General features: G+C 39.5%; 1 pseudogene; it reads right to left on the bottom strand.

The window, feature by feature from the left end:
* Window positions 1-10,915, bottom strand: part of LOC131396466 (disks large-associated protein 5-like) — a 36,372-nt pseudogene extending 25,457 nt beyond the window's left edge.
* Between the last annotated feature and the right edge of the window lie 8,911 nt (window positions 10,916-19,826).

Raw genomic sequence — 19,826 nt, 5'->3', positions numbered from 1 at the left:
GACTATATTTTCTGGGTATTGGAATCTTCATTAATATGAGTAGCTGGACATATTTGGAGGGGGTAGATGAACAGACGAGAGTGTTAGGATCTTTTCTGTCTATGAAAAGATACTGCACAGTTTACTTTCCTGGCTTTGACAATTTGCCTTCAAATTTAATGATTACGCACTTGTCCACTGTCAATAAGAAAATGGAGACCTGATCACAAAATGTGGAAGAAATCTAGAAAGAGAAGAACTGATTAAAATGTGATAAGAGTAGCCGGCCCGGTGGCGTAGTGGTTAAGTGTGCATGATCCGCTGCGGTGGCCCAAGGGTTCGCACGCAGCGTTTGCAGGTTGGGATCCCGGGCACGCACAGACGCATCACTTGTCAAGCCATGCTGTGGCAGCGTCCCATATAAAGTAAAGGAAGATGGTTACGGATGTTAGCCCAGGGCCAATATTCCTCGGCAAAAAGAGGAGGATTGGCATTGGATGTTAGCACGGGGCTGATCTTCCTCACACACAAAAAAAGTGATAAGATGTCTATCAACTCTAAAATTCCTTAAGAAGCACAATCAGACTCCTCCTCTAGATTAGGACCCATTTGCTTCTCCAAATCTCAGGGAAAATCTAGTGCTAAAGAAATGAGGCTTTTCTCTAGAGTGCACAAAGTGGACAAAATTCAGCAGTGGCTACTGTCTAAGTAGAATAAAAAACAACTATTGGTGAATCTTATTATTTAACACAATGATGTGTGTCTTTCTTCCCCTACATATAACACTTTGTAGATAGCTGTTTACAATTTAGACCAATGATTGGTATCCTACACAGTCCTGAGAAGCCAGATTAAATCTAACCCCTTCCAAGAGGTCTTCTCTGATGTTCCTCCAAACTAAACAATCTCACCCTCCTCTAACATATATAGACCATATTTATCTGTATCTTTCCACCTTGAGCTATATTCTACTAATTTTGGTCTCTTCCACATTATCCCAAGGTCACACAGAGTAATCAAAGGTATGTCAAATAAATCAATGAGATTCATGAAGCAAAGAAAAACAGGCAATATGTCAAGCTTTTGTAGTATTCAATTCTTATTTAAATCAGGAATGAATACATAGCCAACAAGAGACTGTATCTTGAAAACAGCAAATAACCAGTGACTACCTAATTTACCAATCCAACTGCCTGTGTTCAAACTTCATCCCTCTTGACTCATCGATCATTTTCTTCTTTAGATCACCCCTCCTTCAGCTTCTGTCCTGTTCTAGTTCTCCTGCCACCCTGACCTATCACTGGTACCTGACTCCTGCCCACCTGAAGGTGCACTCTAGACCTCACTCTTTCATAATTTATATTTCTTTATTGAGTGATCTCATTTAGTCCTACAGCTTAAACACCCAGCCATACTCCCAATATCTTATCCTAAATCCACATCTTAGCATGAGTCTCCGTCCTGATTTTCAAATTTTTCTTCCCAACTGCCTATTATCCAGATGGCCCAAACAAGCTTAAAAAAAAAAAAAAAAAGACAAAGTATAATATGCACGCAAGGTCATGCCTTTTCTTGCCTTTCACATCTCTTTAAGCAGCAGCACAATTTATATGGTTGCTCAAACTAATTTATCTTCAGAATCATCTTATCTCTGACTCTTCAACTTCCTTCACCACTCACCATCTACTTGGTCACCTGTCAAATTTATCTCCTAAGATGTCTTACCCCTAGTTCTTCCTTTTAAACCGATTGCCCCAGTCCACTTATCCTGTCTCATCTATTCTATCACAACAGTCTCATAACTGGTCTTACTACCTAAAAATTCGTCCCTTTCCAGACTATAATCTCAAGCACAGGGTAATCTTCCTGGATTATTAATTTGGTAATGGTACCACCTCATTTATAAGCCTCCCTTGACTCTCCATATCTGACAGGATAATGCCCAATCCTTGGGCACAGCATTCACTGTTCAGCCTGGCCCCACCTGCTTTCCTAGTTTCATCCTAGGAAACATCCCAGCGACATGGAGAGGCCTGATCTTCCTCTTCTGAGTTACTCTTATGTCATTCCCACCTCCTGCCAACTAGTTAAGTGAAGAAAGGGACTACAGGGAAAGGGTTATTTTAGTCTTTTAAACTCTCAAAGAATCGCTTCTCGGTCTTTCGGCTAAGATCAAGATCAAGTGTAATCTCTTAAAGAAAATTCCTATTAAAAGGAACTATTCCTGAACATCAAATTAGGATACTAAATTTACCTTTTTTGGCTGATATTCAGGCATTGATGAAAGAAAATAAGGCTTATCAGGTCTATAAAGACCCACTTTAAATACTCCTCACTTAGCTTTCTCTCTCTGCTCTTTCAATTTTTTAAGTTATTTTTCTTCCTTGTATTTCTGGAGTATTTGTCTTTGTTGATCACTTAGAACCGATTTCACTGACCCTAAGCAGGCAAAATAAAACAGCATAGAAAACATTTCAGATAAAATGTTATGCAGATGTCTAAAATATCATTGTCTAACTTCAACTGTTGCTAAGAAATGCTTTTAGTAACTTAATTCCTTAGCATTCTAACCACAAGTTATTTCAACCCCCATTCTTTTAAAATTTCTCTTCATTTTGCCTTCTCTTGTTCAAATATTTATTGACTCCTTGCTATGTACTAGGCATGCATTACTTCACTTTTCAATTAACTTCTATGATCACCAGCCTCCAAGCTGACCTCTAGTGATTCTCACCTCCTGGAAACCATGTCCTGTGCTGTCCCCTCCACACTGAATAGGGCTGAGCTGTGTAAGCAAGAAAAATGTGGGAATGATGGAGTGTGGCTTCCAAGACTAAGTCATTCAAGACAGTACAGCTGTGGCCCTGCTGTCCCTTGGATCACTTTCATTAGAGGAAGTCAGTGGCCATGTTGAGCCTTAAGGAGACTCCAGATGTCCACATGACAAAGAGCTAAAGCCTCCTGCCAAAGCCAGCAGCAACTTGCCAGTCATGTGAGGGAGCCATCAGAGAAGCAGCTCCTGCAGTCTCAGTCCAGCTTTCAGAAGTGTCCCTGGATGGCACCTTCATTGCAACCTGCAGCATCAGCCAGCAGAGCCACACCCAAATGCCTGACCCACAAAAATTGTGTGAAATCATAAATGTTTGTTGTTCTAAGCCTCTACGTTTTACTAATACAATTTTTCCTTTGATATTAAGGCTACTTGTCAGTTTATTTAGCTCTTGTTCTATGAGAACATACGATTCTCAACTTAGGTTTCTGACTACGTATTCTCATGTTTATTTAACCTGGTTTGAAAAATATGAGTGCCTGCTATGTGCTAGACATTTTTAGGCAGTAAGAATAAGTAAGAGAATTTTTGCCTTCGAAGGATTCACAATATCATGGGGGAGACGAGCACAGTTTCAATTTGTTTTAGCATGGCATAAACAGTACAAGAATGCACACCATAGAGAAGCAGTATAAACCTGTCTGGGGAGATCAGCGAAGGCTTCTCAGAAGAAAGACTACCTGAGAAGTGTTCTGAAGAGTTTGTAAACATTTACCCACTGGGTGAGGGTTAAAAATAATCCAGGGAGATAACTGCATAACTCAGTAAATTTACTAAAAAAGGCCTTTATTTAATTGGGTGAATTTTATGATAAGTAAATTATACCTCAACAAAGTTGTTTTAAAAAAATAATCCAGGCAAAGAACAGAACATGCAAGAGCTCAGATGACGAAGTGGTCAACATCAACATCAACAAAACGCCTATATCCTCGACTTCCCTGAATGTTCCCTTCATCTCTCGATCTAACTGAAACCTGGCCCTCCCCTGAAGACACTGCTTCCCTAGCTGTCCTCTCAAGTGGTTGACTATTTTCTTCTTCCACATTGGTAATATCACTGGGCCTAAAGAGGGGAGGTGTCCTTATCACTGCTTCTCAGTGATTTCTTCCTCTTCACTAAAAGAGCCCAGCTTTATGTTTCATGTCATCAGATCATACTAGACAGTACCCCAATTTGTCATCTATAGACACCCCACGTTTCCCCCTCATTCCTTGAAGGCTTTAGCTCCCAGCTCACTGTCGCTGCCTCCATCACTATTCTTGTACAAATCTTGATGACCCCTCCAATTCCCTGCCTCTCAATTCTTAGGCTTCCTTTCCTCCAATGATCTTGCTTCTACTATACGTCAGCTACCCATTCCCATGGTCACACCCATACCAATATTTCAACCTTTTTCATTTCATGGCATACATAAAAAGTAACATTTACCCAACACACTGGAGCAAATCACAAGATGCTGCTTATGATCAAATGCAACCAGCCAGAGAGAGAGGTCTGACTATCCAGGCCCTGCCAGAAACTTCAAGGGCTGAGGACCAATGTCTTGTCACACCTGTATTCACTTGTGAGACAACTAGGCACTTGAGACCTCATCATTACTAATGAACAACTGTACCTCCTTCATAGGCCCAATTTCAAGCAATCCACTCTCTGATGACAATATCTTATCTTTCTAACTACTGTTTGGCCCCATCAGAACCTATCCTCTACTGATCTACACTCATATTTTTACTGTCTCTCACCTCCCTCATGTTCTCAAGTTTCTTCTTATCCAATTTAGACTCCACGATTCATCATCATAATCACTACTTCAACTTTTCGGCCCCTCTCTTAGAGTGTTGTATCCTGGCAAAATTCCAACTCTGATTAAATGCCACTCTGCTTACTTCCCACTTGCAATGTTCAACTGAATATCATTGGAAAAACACACAAGACATGCTACCTCATCTCTCCCTCTTCATGACTACAAACCTCAGTTGGACCCTACACTTCCCTATTTCATCACTCTCTCCTTCTCTGAAATTATTATTTCACACATTATCCTCTCCTCAAGCCTGAAATAGCTCCTCTCCCATCTGTGTTCGAAGCTCCCACCTGGGCATCTGGGCCCACAGACTTTGCCTTCCCCTCTCGATGGGCTGAGAGTGCTCCTACATAAGGCCAACCCCTCCACCTAGCTCCAGATTCTATTGCTTCTCACCTACTCAAGGACATTCTTCCAGCAATTTACCCTCTCACTCTCCTAATTTCTCTCTTTATACTGGGGTGTTGCCATCATAAAGTTACAAACATGCAGTAATTCCTCCCAACCCACATCCTCATCTAGCTGCTTGCCTCATTTCTGCATTCCCAGGTAGGGTAAAACTCTTCAAGAGAGGTCCCCACATCCCTACTTCCAGTTCTTCTCCTTTCATCCCCCTTTCTATAAAATTATGAAAAATCTCAAACATACACACAAGTAGAATATAGTGAACCCCCCATATACCTATCACCTAGATTCAACAATTATCAACATTTTGCTGCACTTGCTTTTTTTGTGTGTGTGTGTGTGAGGAGGATCAGCCCTGAGCTAACATCTGCCAATCCTCCTCTTTTTTATTTTGCTGAGGAAGACTGGCCCTGGGCTAACATCTGTGCTCATCTTCCTCCACTTTATATGGGACGCGGCCACAGCATGGCCTGAGAAGCAGTGCGTCGGTGTGCCACTGGGATCCGAACCGGTGAACCCCTGGCCACCACAGCAGAGCTCAGGCACTTAACCGCTTGTGCCACCGGGCCGGCCCCTGCTCTTGTTTTTTTTTCCCCTGAAGTATTTGAAAATAAATTCTACTCACAAAACTTCATCCATAAATATTTCAGTATGCACCTATAAAAATAAAGACATTTTCTTTCATAACCACAATACCATTATCACACCTGAAAAAATTAGCAGTAGGGGCCAGCCCGGTGGTGTAGTGGTTAAGTGCGCGCGCTGCCATGCAATGGCCTGGGGTTCGGATCCTGGGCATGCGTCGATGTACTGCTTGTCAAGCCATGCTGTGGTGGCATCTCATATAAAATGGAGGAAGATGGGCACAGATGTTAGCCCAGGGCCAGTCTTCCTCAGCAAAAAGAGGAGGATTGGCGACAGATGTTAGCTCACGGCTAATCTTCCTCACACACACAAAAATTAAAAAATAAAAAGAGGGCTGGCCTGGTGGCTTAGCGGTTAAGTGCGCGCACTCCGCTACTGGCGGCCCGGGTTCAGATCCCGGGCGCGCACCGACGCACCCCTTCTCCGGCCATGCTGAGACCCCGTCCCACATACGGCAGCTGGAAGGATGTGCAACTATGGCATGCAGCTGTCTGCTGGGGCTTTGGGGTGGGGGGGGAAGGAGGAGAATTGGCAGTAGATGTTGGCTCAGAGCCGGTCTTCCTCAGCAAAAAAAAAAAAAAAGAGGAGGATTAGCACAGATGTTGGCTCAGGGCTGATCTTCCTCACACAAAAAATAAATAAATAAATAATAAAAAGAAAACAGCAGTAATTCCATGTTGTCCTCTACTACAGGTACCAGATTTAGACTTCCCTGTTGGTTTCAAATAGGTCTTTTTGTTTTTGTTTTTTTTTTAACCATTGGTTTGTTCAAATCAGGAACCAAGCAAGATTACATTGTATCTGGATGTGTTTCAAGTCTCTTCATCTAAAACAGATCCTCTTCCTCACTCTTTTTTCCAGGCCATTATCTTGTTGACAAAAGCTAGTCAGTGGTCCTACCAAATGTCCTGCACTCTACATTTGTTTGCTTTCTCATATTTTTTATTCATTCCTCTAACCGTCATATTTTCTATAAATTGAAAATATCTAAGAGTTTGATTAGACTCAAGTTTAACCTTTGGAGCAAGAAAATGTCCTAGATGGTGCTGCCATTCTCTCTTGAACCCATTCCAATCTGGCTTTCATTCCACCAAAACTTACTCATCATGATCACCAGTGACCCTCACAGTGAAGTTCAAATTCTCACTTCTAATATTACTTGACCTCACAAGCAGCACCAGCATAATTAGTCTGTTCTCCATGATATGCTCATTTCACTTGGTTTCTAAGACACTGCACTCTTCTGGTTGTTCTCTTACTTTACTTTGCATTGCTCCTCAGTTCTTTGCTAGTTTCCCTTCACGTCCTCACCCTCTAAATGTTGGAGTGCTCACCTCTCTTCTCTCCTTTTTGCACAGCAAAACTCTGGGTAATCATATCCATCCAGTTTTATAGCTTCAAACATCATGAATAAGGTGACAACCTCTGAATTTATATCTCCATCTTAGACTTCTCTAATGAATTCATTTTGTACATCCAACTATCTTTTCAACATCTCTTATGTGTCTAATAGGCATCTCAAATTTAACACATCCAAAACTGAACTCTTAATGTTATTAACCCCCACCCCCAAACAAAAAGGTTCCTCTCTCAGTCTTTTACAATTTTTCAAATGGCCACCCCATATTTTTAGTTGCTCAGGCCAAAAACCTGGGAATCATCCTGACTTCTCTTTCTTTATTAACTTATATCCACTCCATTAGGAAATCCTATTGGTTCAAACTTCAAAATATATCCAGAATGCAACCACCCACCATTGCTGTTACCATTGTGATCAACCATCAACTAAATTATTGCAATAGTCTCTTAACTGGTCTCCCCGAGGCCATGCTTATCACCCTATAATCTATAAGTGATACATTTAAAACATAAATCAGATTATATAAACACATTAATCCAATAATGGCTTCTCATTTCACTCAGAGTAAAAGCTAATCTCTTTATAAAGATAGCCCTCGGGCTCTACAGGAGCTGTCCCCCTTGTCCCTGCTTCTCTAGCCGTGCTCACCTACTTGTTTTCTCTGGAACGTGCCAGGCCTAAACCCAGCTCTAGACCTTTGCAAATGGAAAATAAAGGATATTTTAATAGCATATTGATGGAGATAGACTTTCATTGAGAGATTTTTGTCAAGGAATGGAATATTTGAGATGGCTCAAGTAGAAGCAAGGAGCTGACGTAGGGGGCAATAATATCACCTCTTCTCAGACAAAAAATGTCTAGTTCTTCCTTTAAAGGTCATCCTACGTCATTCTATGGCCCAGTTTTCATTTCCTCCCAACTCCTAAGAGATATTATTCTTTACTTTCTCCCCCTCAGCTACCAACCCATTTCCTTTGACCTTCAAACATGCACTGATCACCTCATCTCAAAAATAAAAACAACCCTACAACACTTTTGTCCAATTCTTTTCTCTCACTTTCCTTCAGTCACAGAAATGATAAATCTGGAAGAAATATTTTAGCTCAAACCCCTCTTTTACAGAATCAACTAAGCTTGAATACATTGAATGTCTTGTACATGCTGCATATTACACGGGTCCTGGAAAACGATAAAACTGAAGCAGTAAACAGTTAATTTGAAACCTCATTTCTTTCTCTATAAAATTTCTATTTTAATGTCACTTATCAAATTATCTTGTCGATACTTATCTTATTCAAACTCCAGAAGTGACAATTTTAGGATTCCTATAAAGCAATATAGATAATAAAGTGTTATAATACTCCCTAGGTGAATGGCTTCAGCCTAGCTAGGAACCTTCACAGCCTTTACCTTCAACAGATAGTACTTAGTTGTAGAAAACACCAAGTTATTTAGAATGGTATTTCAAAACTCCATTCATCTGGTCAAGGTTTTATTGTGTGTGTGTGTGTGTGTGTGTGTGTGAGGAAGATTGGCCCTGAGCTAACATCTGTTGCCAATCTTCCTCTTTTTTGTATGTGGACCACCACCATGGCATGACTTGATGAGTCACGTGTAGGTCCGCTCTGGGATGCAAACCCACAAACCACAGGCCTCCAAAGCAGAGTATGTGAACCTAATCACTACACCACTGGGCCATCCCCTGATTAAGGTTTTTTTAACCTCAGGTATTAAACCAAGCTTTATTCACTCTTCAAAGCACTTAAAATAACAATAGATCTTTACTTACTTTGCTTGACACTGATCTTCTCTCGAATAAGCTCTTGAGACATCTTATCTAATTCAAAATTTCTACCTTCCAAGGTTGGAAGAACCAAAGTGTCTATTTTGTTCATATTCCTTACGTCTGTTTGCTTTCTGAGACAGATTTCCTATGAGCAATTTTAGTTCTTATCATGCCAATACTTAAATCCTTTCTTTCTTGACCAGCAAAATGTGACAAAGCCATCCTATCTGGGAAAAGAAAGATAGATCAACTTACATAGATTTTCATATTATTTAAAAAATTAAGATTCGTGTTCACCTCCTGTCCCACCTCAGATCCTTTTGAAATAAAAAGTTTAAAGTATAAAATGGAATAAATATGTAACACTGAGGAGTGGGAAGAAAGTTATCAAGACACTACAATCTATCTTGGGGTTCTATATACAGCCTTGCTTGACAAATGAAGTGAAGCCCAGGAAACTATAGTCCATAGCATAAACAAGAGGCTCTAGGCTTACCCTACAGAACATTACAAAATAACAAGTGTGAAGTAAAGGTGAGAATAGGGAAAGGAAGTGAAGGACAGTATATAGAATAATTTCCTAACCTTCCCCTAGTGATGAAGGTAGGCAGCCTGGCATTTTTTCTCAAGCCAAAAAACAAGGCAAACAAAACACATAAGATGCCTATTAGACAGATAGGGCTGATAAACAGGCAGTTGGGTATACAAGATTGAGAACAAGAGGGGTTTTCAGAAGAATTACCATGGTGATATAGAAGGATAACCATATCAGTTTGCCCTTATGAGGCCAGAATAAAATTTTCTACCAAGTAAGAAATCATATAGTTTACTTAGCACATATCCTTTTCTTAGAAACATTCTTGAGAATGTATTCAAGCAAAACAAGGGAGAAGGACAAGAAACAGAATATCATGTGTTCCAAGAAACATGAGGGAAAGAAATATAGGAAAGTGGGAAGTCTAAGGGGGTCATCTATGCAGCTGGTATAGAAAACAACCAAGCCCAATCCGAGAAAGAGGACTGATTCTCCAGAAGTCTTGGCAGCTTAAAAGAAAAAAAAAAAAAAAAAGAAAAGAAAAAGGGGAGGGTCTGCCATTAGGAAGTTAAAAAAGTTATTAAGCACACTATACTCTTCAACAACAAGAATAACTAAGACAGTCCACGAGAAAATTCTAGATAAAAGTCTACACAAGTGCAACAAATTAAAATGTTACATGATTTTAAGCAATCTACAGGTATATAAAAAATGAGAATTCATCTGATCTGGATGCTAATAACATTCTCCTTTAAGAGCCTAGGGGCAGTGACAAAGGACTGTGCTTTTCATCAAGCACTCTACTATTTCATTTGCCACCTCCTGCAAGCATTAATTTGCTAAATGTTAAAGAAAAATAAAACACTAGTTATTTTAAAATACAGCATAGCACTATACACAGCAAAAAAAGAGCGTGGGCAAGAGTGCGAGTTAATACTAAAGGCATATTTAATTATCACCTAAACCCTAACAGGTAGTTAGTATTATCACTGTTATACAGGTGAGGGAAATTACGAACAGGTGGTGGAGCTGGGATCTCAAACCTGGCACCCTGGCTCTTCACATAGAGTACCTCTAAGTTCCCTTCTTTGGCTGACGAGTTTCTTCCAGGTTGAAAGTCTAGAGTGCCTTAGTCTTGCTTGCCTAGAGGTTGTCCACCAGGGCGGTTTTAGTTGTCACAGGCTCTGGGAGCAGCTGCTGGAATTGAATGTCTGGGCCAAGGATGCTAAGTATTATCCCGCCCCAAAGGCCAATCACAGCCCAGTGGTGAAACGCTGACTGCTACATAGATCATGGCAACAAACATTTACTCTTCTGGAGGACTGAGTCAGGTCCGAGAAGGACAGGTAACCCAGTACTATAGGAGCCTCCCCTGAGCGCTGTGCAGCTCGCTGCTGCCGGACCTCGCACCCTTCTAGACCTTCCAGAAGGAGGCGAGCCAGCGCCCTTCCTCCAGCTCCCAGCACCCACCTATACGAGGGAGCTTCTACTGTGAAACCTGAACCAAACCAAAAGTAAAGGAACGCTCCCGGTCTGGAGAACCGCAGCCGCCTCCGAAGCAGGACGCCCACAACCGTGCCCCACTGAACCCAAACTGCCGGCACCCAGCCTCTGCCTGGAGGGCTTCTGAGCAACTCCTCCGGGAAAGGGGCCCACCCCTTCCCTTGCGATTGGTTTGCTCCTTGCGCTACTAGAATTGATTGAAAGGTGAACGGATGGTTCAAAGGAGGGGTGTGAGAGGAAACAATGGGCGGGTCCGATTCGTGATTATGGGTGAGGGGCGGAGCACAGGGGGCTCTGGCACCAGCCCAGGGCCAGGCGGCCTGGCGCTCTGTGGTGGGGGAGGTGGCAGTGAGGCAGGCCGTGCGGAATCTGCCCCAGAGCTCCCAGGGCTGAGAGCATTGGAGGAAGGATGAAAGCACTCAGACCGAGAAGGGACTGCGGTTTGCAGGGCTTTTTAATGTCCTTCTTTACTCTCATAAATCCAGCAGAGCTTATTGGAATGTTTTCTTCACTTGAGACCTTTTAAAAAGTGTGTACCACACCAAATTCCTCCTTATGTTAACCGCCCAACTTGGGGCCTTCTACTCACCATAAGAAATGCCAATAGTCAAGATGCAAGGTGGTGGGAGAAAAAGGACTTTTTATTACAGCTTGCTTGCTAGCAAGAGGGAAGTTGGCGGACTCATGTCCAGAAGAACCATCTTAAAGGGGCACAAAATCTTACAGCGGTTATATAGGCCATTGGGTTAGGAATGTTGACCCTCGGGTGTTGTAGACTGGAAGTGCCACACTGGATCTTTCAGTTTTCACTGATGATGGCTATCAGCATAGACTCTCTGTTTGGGGGTCATCACATTCCTAAGGAACTCAAAAAAATGAAGTTGTCATCTTATCGAAGCTGGGAGGTACATGCACAAGCAGGGGTCATAAAATCTACACAGCAGTTAGATCTCCTGGAGGGTGCATAGCCAGCTGGGTTAGTCAGAGGTCACTCAAAGTTACAATAGAGCTTTTCTTTTCTACAGTATGGCTTCCCTTATGTTAACCTTGTCTTGAGCCAATGTCACTTACATCTTTTAGTGTTACTTTCCAACGTTGCCAGTCTTTTTTTTGGTCTATTTTTTTGAGGTAAAATTTAAATACAGTGAAAAGGATTTATTTTTTAGTGTATGATTTGATGAGTTTTGCTAAACGTAAACAGCTGTGTAACAACCACCCAATTGGAATACAGAACATTTCCAATAACCAAGAGTTCTCTCATCCTCTATTCCAGTCACCCATCCCTCAGGCAGCCAACCACTCCTCTTGAAGTCGGGTACCTGAGGGGTACCGTAGATATTAAACCAATTTGCTATTTTTCCTGTTTAACTTGATAGATGATTAACTTGAGGGGTCTTGAGGATATGTGAGCTTGTTTTGTAGGAGAAAGAAAATGCCTTTGGGGCGATTGTGATCACCAGATTGCCAGCCCTAAACAGCTGTTGAAGCCCAGAAGTCTGATTGCCCAGGTGCTTATTGGGAGTGACTCCTTTGTTTCTCTGAAGCTCTTCCTGCTGAGCCCCTTGGCTCTATAACCACCCCCCTGCTTGGTGTTCTGGGGGAGGTGGATTTGAGCAAACCTAGGCTCCCACCTACTCATTTTGGCCAATTCAAATAAATATTTCTCCATCTCCAAGCACCAATGTCTCAGCGTTTGGCTTGCTGGGCATCGGACATACGTACTTGAGATTAACGATACCAGCTCAAGACAATGTTGACATAAGGGAAGCCATATTGTAGAAAAGAAATCCTATTGTAACTTTGAATGACCTTTGACAAACTAACCCAGCTGGCTATGCACCTTCTAGGAGATCTAACTGCTCTGTAGATTTTATGACCCTTGCTTATGCATGTACCTCCCAGCTGTGATAAGATGATAACTTTGTTCTCTTGACTTCCTTAGAAATGTGATGGCCCCAGATCAGAAAGTCTATTCTGATAGCCATCATCAATGACAACTGAAAGATCTGGTGTGGCAACTCCCAGTCTGTAACACCCAAGGGTCAACATTTCTAACCCCCTCCCCTATAACCCACCAGCCTATATAACTGCTGTTAAGATTTTGTGCCCCCTTAAGATGGTTCTTTTGGACATTAGTTGGCCATCTTCCCTCTTGCTAGCAAGCTGTAATAAGGTGCCCTTTCTCTGCCACCATCTTGCCTCTTGACAACTGGCTTTTGTCTCAAGGTGAGTTGATCATGCTCTTTGTGCAATAACATTAAGAGGTTCGGTATCACTCTGATTTCCATCACCAAAAAAATAAAGGGGGTAGGTACTCTTTTGAGTGGGCCTTCTTTCTCTTAGCATAGTGTGTTTGAGATCCATCCCTACTGTTGCATGAATCAAGAGTTCGTTGTTTTTATTGCTGAAAAGTATTCCATTGAATACTTTGTTTATCCATTCACCTGTTGATGGACATTTGGATTGTTTCAGTTTTTAGCTATTATGAATAAAGTTGTGTGGAAATTAATAAACAGGAACCTCATTAAATTGGAGCCTGGGGGCCAAAGGAGGGGAGCTCTCATACCCTACTTCTATAGCTGTGCCCAACAGGAGGAAGATCGACTTTCTCTTCTCGAACAAGAAGCTCAGCCAATGAGAGACTGTCACAACTCAGCCAGTGAAATACTACTCCACCTCTGGACTCTTTGTTTTCAATAGCCCTCCCGACTTCTTTTTTCCCTCTATAAAAGAGTTTCTCCTCCCCTTGCTGTTAGAGACTTGCATGTGGCTCGTCACGGTTGCAGAATTCAAATTGCAATTTTTTGTTGGTCCCGAATAAACCCATTTTTGCTGGAGAAATAACTTGCTGTCTGTTTATTTAAGGTCCTCAGTAGCTATAAACATTCTTGTATAAGTCTTTTTTGTGAGCGTGTTTTATTTCTCTTGGGGAAATATAGGTGTGGTATTTCTGGGTCATTCTGGGTATACCTAACTTTATGAGAAATTGCCAAGCAGTTTTCCAAAAGAAAGCTGACACATTTTTAGGAATGGAGAAGGTCATGGTGCAATGATAAAATATTCTATCCAATAAGCTAGAGTAATTTGAAACATGTATGCATCTAATAAAATAGCCTCACAATTGATGAATCAAATTTACAGAACTACAAAAAAAAATTGATAAATCAGCCATTATTGTGAGTGATTCAACACACCTCTCTTGGTATTGATTGAACAAACAGACATAATTTAGCAATCATATGTAGAGGATCTGAACAAAGCAATTAATCAACTTGACCAAATGAACACTCAACAATCAGAGAATACATATTTTCCTTAAGTGCATGTGGAAGAGTTACAAAATGATCAAACACTAGGCCATGAAGAAAGCTTCAACAAACTTCATAGATCTAATAAAGTTAGAAATTGAGAGCAAAAAAATAAATTTAAAATCCCTGTTTAATAACTTCTGGGTTTAAGAAGAACTTATGATGGAAAATTTAAATGTCTATAACTAAAAGATTATGAAAAAGCAATTCAAAACTTGTGGGATATAGCAAAAGTTTTGAAAGAAATTTTAAATGCTTATATTACAAAAGAAGAAAGTCTTAAAACTAGTGAGATATATGTCTTTTTTAAGAAATTAGAAAAATAATAACTGTCAAAGAAAATAGAAAAATAATAAAAGAAAGAACAGAAAGCAGTGAAAAAGAAAGTAAAGATATAAGAAAATAACAAAGTTAAAATTTCATTCTTTGAAAAAATTAAAATAGATAAAACTCTAGCAAGATTGATCAAAAAAAGAAGACAAACAATATCATGAATGAGAATACACAAAGCAGACTATATTGATTATCTACTGCAGTGTAACAAATTATCCCAAAATTTGTAGCATAAAACAACAACCATTTTATTTGCTCTTGATTCAATGGGTCAGGCATTTGGGCAGATATCAGTGGGACAATTCATCTCTGCTTCATGTCAGTATTCTCAGCTGGGTTGTATCAAAAGGCCAGGCACTGGCTAGGATGGGTAAGGATCTCTTTTCTAATTCTCTCATCTCATTCTCCCGCTAGAGTGAGAGGATCCAAGATGGTCTCACTCATCTTTAGCCATGTTTCTAACCATCAAGTGGGGCCATTCTCTTTACATGGTTAGTCTCTCACTGTCCAGCAGATTCTCCATTTGGTCTCTCCCCAGCAAACTAGCTTGGACTTCTTTACATGGTAGCTGTGTTCCTTCTTGGCATATGTGCAAGACCTCATAAGACCTGGATTTGGAAGTTCCGGAATGTCACTTCTACCTCATTCTATTGGTCAAAGCAAATCACAGGGCCAGCCCAGATTCAAGGGGGTTGAATCTTGATGGGAGGAGTAGCAAAGTCACATTCAAAGGGGAGTGGGCACAGGGAGGAATGCCTCACTGGGAGCAATTTTTAGCAATCCACAACAGAGGGATAATTACAGATAAAGAATTAAAAAGACAAGAAGTGAATACTTTCGAGTGATATACAAATTCTGAAAACTTAAATTAATGGATAAATTCAATAAAAAGTTAAATAGTCCTACAACTAATTAAAGAAGCTAAAACTGTGGCTAAAAATCTTCCCATAAAGGAAACACCAGACCCAAATGGGTTTATAGACAATAAGTTCTGTCAAACAGGTTCTTCCTCCAACTTGGTTCATGGTAAAATTCAATAGAAGAAGGAAAGCATGTATAAAGAATGCAATCCTCCTTACTAAAAATAACACCTAGAACCTCTAACGTTCCTACTATAAGTGATGGTAGCTGGTCTTTGCAGCACCAACTTAATACCCCTGAAATATAGCATCCCTTAGGGGTCTTTAGTCCAAATTGTCAGTCCATTGATTCCTTATAACTGAAACAAAGCTGGTGTATTTCAAACAGGACTTTATTTTAAGTGCTAGGGGATTGTAAAAGGATAATACCTGTCGTGCTGTATTTCTTAAACATTTTCCACTGTGTAGACCTAAGGGTAGAAGTGTTCATGGTATCTTCAGTGGTCCGAAGCAGTAAAGTGGTCCATCACATTCAAAAGTTAGTCAAACTCTCATGTTTTTCCCTAAAAACCATATTGATGCATTTTTTCATAAAATCTGAAGTATATAAGGAATTTATTTTAACATTAAAATTGTATTTTATTCCCAAAATCATCAGTGGAGGTAGGTGCTCCAGGAGGAAGCCCCATAATTATCCTGTGATTAGGTGTTTTCCAGTGTGAGAAACACAGAAGATAATCTGATTTGCCACAGACCTTGTGCAGACCCAAGGAAACCCAGAAATAAAGAGATGTTGCATAATTTTTCCCTCTTCACCTTTCTGCCTCCCTTCATATTTTGGGCATATCTATTAAGCCCACCACCCAGAATCTGCTCCTACAAGTCTAGACAAGACCTGTCTACTTTCTTAGAGGGGGCCTGCACAGTTCTGGTTTCCTGATTGAAGAGCCACTTCTTTGTAAGGTATGTGGGATGATATCATTCAGAGAAGGCCATCTAAACAGAGATGTGGCTTTACTGTTTCAAACTTCAATAGGATAATCATGTTTTGATACAACATAACAACCTCAATATTTAATTGAGAAAAATGCACATATATAGTCAGGGGAGAGGGGTTCAGGTGTATAGTGTCATCTCATTTTATTATAGTAAAATGAAAAATTCGGGCCGGCCCTGTGGCTTAGCGGTTAAGTGCGCGCGCTCCGCTGCTGGCGGCCCGGGTTCAGATCCCAGGCGAGCACCGACGCACCGCTTCTCCGGCCATGCTGGGGCCGCGTCCCACATACAGCAACTGGAATGGATGTGCAACTACGACATACAACTGTCTACCGGGGCTTTGGGGGGAAAAATAAATAAATAAAATCTTTAAGAAAAATTCCTGGCCAAGAGTTGAAGCTGGATTTCAGTCTTAGCCATACCACTTATTAGATGTTTATCTTTGGGCAAATCGTGGCTCTTAATCTTAGATTTCCCATACACAAAACATGGTAATGATAATATCTATCTATATATGTACTTGATAGAATTGATAGGATGAAGTGTAAATAATGCATATGAAAAAGTTCTGAAAACCGGAAAGCTCTGTGTAGATAAAACCTACTGTTGTTAAAGTATTTTTAATTGAAAAAAAATTGGAAATGATGTTTATAAATACCATAGTCTACTTACCCTATTTTTCCAAAATTACTAATTAGCCTCTTCTGATGTAGGGTCTTTAGAAATATATGTTTCCTAACAGTGATTGTATGGGAGTAATTGTTTCTTTTAACAAATTCATAAATCATGCTAGTAATTGCAATAAACAAAATAGGGATAGAAGGAAATAGAGAGAACCTGTAGAGCAAAATGTTATTGAATTTCTATGGAATTTTACTTATCTATGTTATATTTAAGCACTTCTAGGTTCAACTACATAGTGAAATTAGCAAAGATAGCACAGTTCTTTTAGTTGAGATTGTTACCATCAAAAGGACACATTCTTCCAAGTTAAAGAAACATTTTTAAGTTTGTACTTATTAGTATAGGTCTGCAAAATTATTGTCCTTTCTATTAACTTTAACTGTACAACGTTTATGATACATTCTAACCTGAAATAATGATGACTTAAAATCAGAATATTACCTCAGTATTGAAAATTAATGAATCAGCAGTTATTATAATCATAGAAACTCTGAAACAAAAAACTGTTAAGAAAGAGGCTGTGGAAGACGTCATAGTGCCACTTAAAAGTATATAAAAATTCCATTATTATGTATTTTAGGGTAAATGAATACACGTATGTAGAAGAAATGCTAGAAATAAATTGGTGATTTTCTTTGGGACGGGGAAATTATGCCAATATCATATTTATAACAATGAATTCAGGTGTGTGGATGGTGAATTATTTTTACAAAGCTGATGGCACTCTAAATTAATATAATTATTTTGGAAAGCACTTTGGCAGTGTGTGCTAAAAGCTATAAAACTTCAGAGACGTTTTTACTCCAAAATGCCATATCTGATGATTTATCATAAAATTATATGCCTAAAGATGTTCACCAGTTTCCTGACAATGAAAAATTGTAAGCAATTTAAATGTCAGTGATGGGGGAAGGGGTTAGTAATTAGTCTCATCTATATGATGGCATATTATGCAATCACTAAAACATAACTGTAAAAGCCAACTAACAACATAGAAAAATGCATATGACATACTGTTAGTTTTAAATGAAATGTACAATGCTTATTCACTATTGAAAAAAGTGAACCGGAATATACCAAAATTATAATAGCCATGTCAAAGTGGAAATAGAGAAGACACTTTTCTTTCCTCTTTTCTTCAAAATGTTTAATAGTAGGATGCTGTTATTTTACAATTACAAATGTGAATAAATTATTATCACAATAACTGTAAATTTTAGACATGTTCAATGGTTATTTGGAGGCTTGGAGGTTATAAGATCTCGATGTGTTTACATAGTTTGGAAAGTGGGACAATTGCTCGTTGACTCCAACTGCATAACCATTTTTAATACTCGAAAAGGGTATCATCAAATGGTAAAAAGTGGTAGGGCAGCAGGGATGAACCCAGCAACCCACAATTAACCAAATTGTAGCATTAATTTGTATTTATAGATTTACCTATTTTTTAAATCAGTTATAGAACCTATCAAATTTAGATAACTGGTTATCTAATTTTTAATTTTTTCTTTTTTTGGAGTTTAATTCAACATTCATTGAGCCCTAAGTACCGAGTACTATATTTAAGCATTGAGGACAACACAAATAAATAAGTGCAGTTCTTGGTCTCAAATGGTTCTTCTAATGGTGAACTTGTAAACAAATACCTTGTTTAAATTCAGAGTGGCTGTGGTGACCTCTTTTAGCATTAATCAACTTCTTTTATTGAAACAATCACTTAATGAGCTAACTAGCAACTGCTTATTGAATGCCTACTACTAATGACTAAACTAAAATTAGTGAAATTTTAATAAACACTAATAACTTCTGAACATTGTACTATTTTCAGTCTTTTAAATCATAGTAGTATTTATGTTTTATAAAAGAAGTCTTTTAAGCCAGTACAGTCTCAGTTGAACACTGGTGAATTGTGTCCTCCATAAAAATCTCCAAACAGTTCTTCCAAGAAGAGGATTCTGCTTCTATCTGGAACAACAGCTTTATCAATGAGGCTTTTAAAAATATTCATATAAGGGGGCCAGCCGAATGGCATAATGGTTAAGTTCACGCTTCACTTCAGCAGCCCAGGGTTCATGGATTCAGATCCCGGGCTCAGACCTGCACACCACTCATCAAGCCATGCTGTGGTGGCATCCTACGTGCAAGGTGGAGGAGGATTGACACAGATATTAGCTCGGAGGAGGATTGCCACAGATGGCAGCTCAACAACAATCTTCTTCAAGCAAAAAGAGGAATATTGGCAACAGATGTTAGCTTAGGCCAACCTTCCTCACCAAAAAAAGAAAAAATATTCACATAAGGAAAAAAATGAATGAGACAGGAAAGTACTATCAAAGTAATGACAAGTTTAAAAAAAAAGCAGAATACAAAACTATAATTTAGTTTTAATCCAGTTTTGGAAAATAAACATATTAATATCTAATTATAATAATTGCTAATAGTGAATAAGCTCTTGCTATGTGCTGGGCACCGTTCTGCAAGTGCTCTACCCAATGAATCCTCACAAGAATTTTCTGAGGTAGCTAGGGTTAGGAAACTGAGATACAGAGTGGTAAGTAATTTGCCTTAAAGTAAGCTGCCCCAGATCACACACAGAAAGTGGACAAAGAAAAAATATTTGAAGGAAATATTAAAATTCTAATAATTATTAGATCTAGAGAGTGTAGTAATCATTTTAATTTTCTTCTTTGGTTACATATTTTCCGAATTTTTCTACAATGAGCTTCAATTGTTTTATAATCATAAAATATTCACGTTTTACAGTCAATAAAAATTGCTCAATAAAACAGTAGTAAAAG

The sequence above is a fragment of the Diceros bicornis genome, chromosome 33 (assembly GCF_020826845.1).
Source record: "Diceros bicornis minor isolate mBicDic1 chromosome 33, mDicBic1.mat.cur, whole genome shotgun sequence".
Taxonomy (NCBI): Eukaryota; Metazoa; Chordata; class Mammalia; order Perissodactyla; family Rhinocerotidae; genus Diceros; species Diceros bicornis.
Note: the sequence above shows the minus strand (reverse complement) of the source record. Positions and strands in the feature narration are given on the sequence as shown.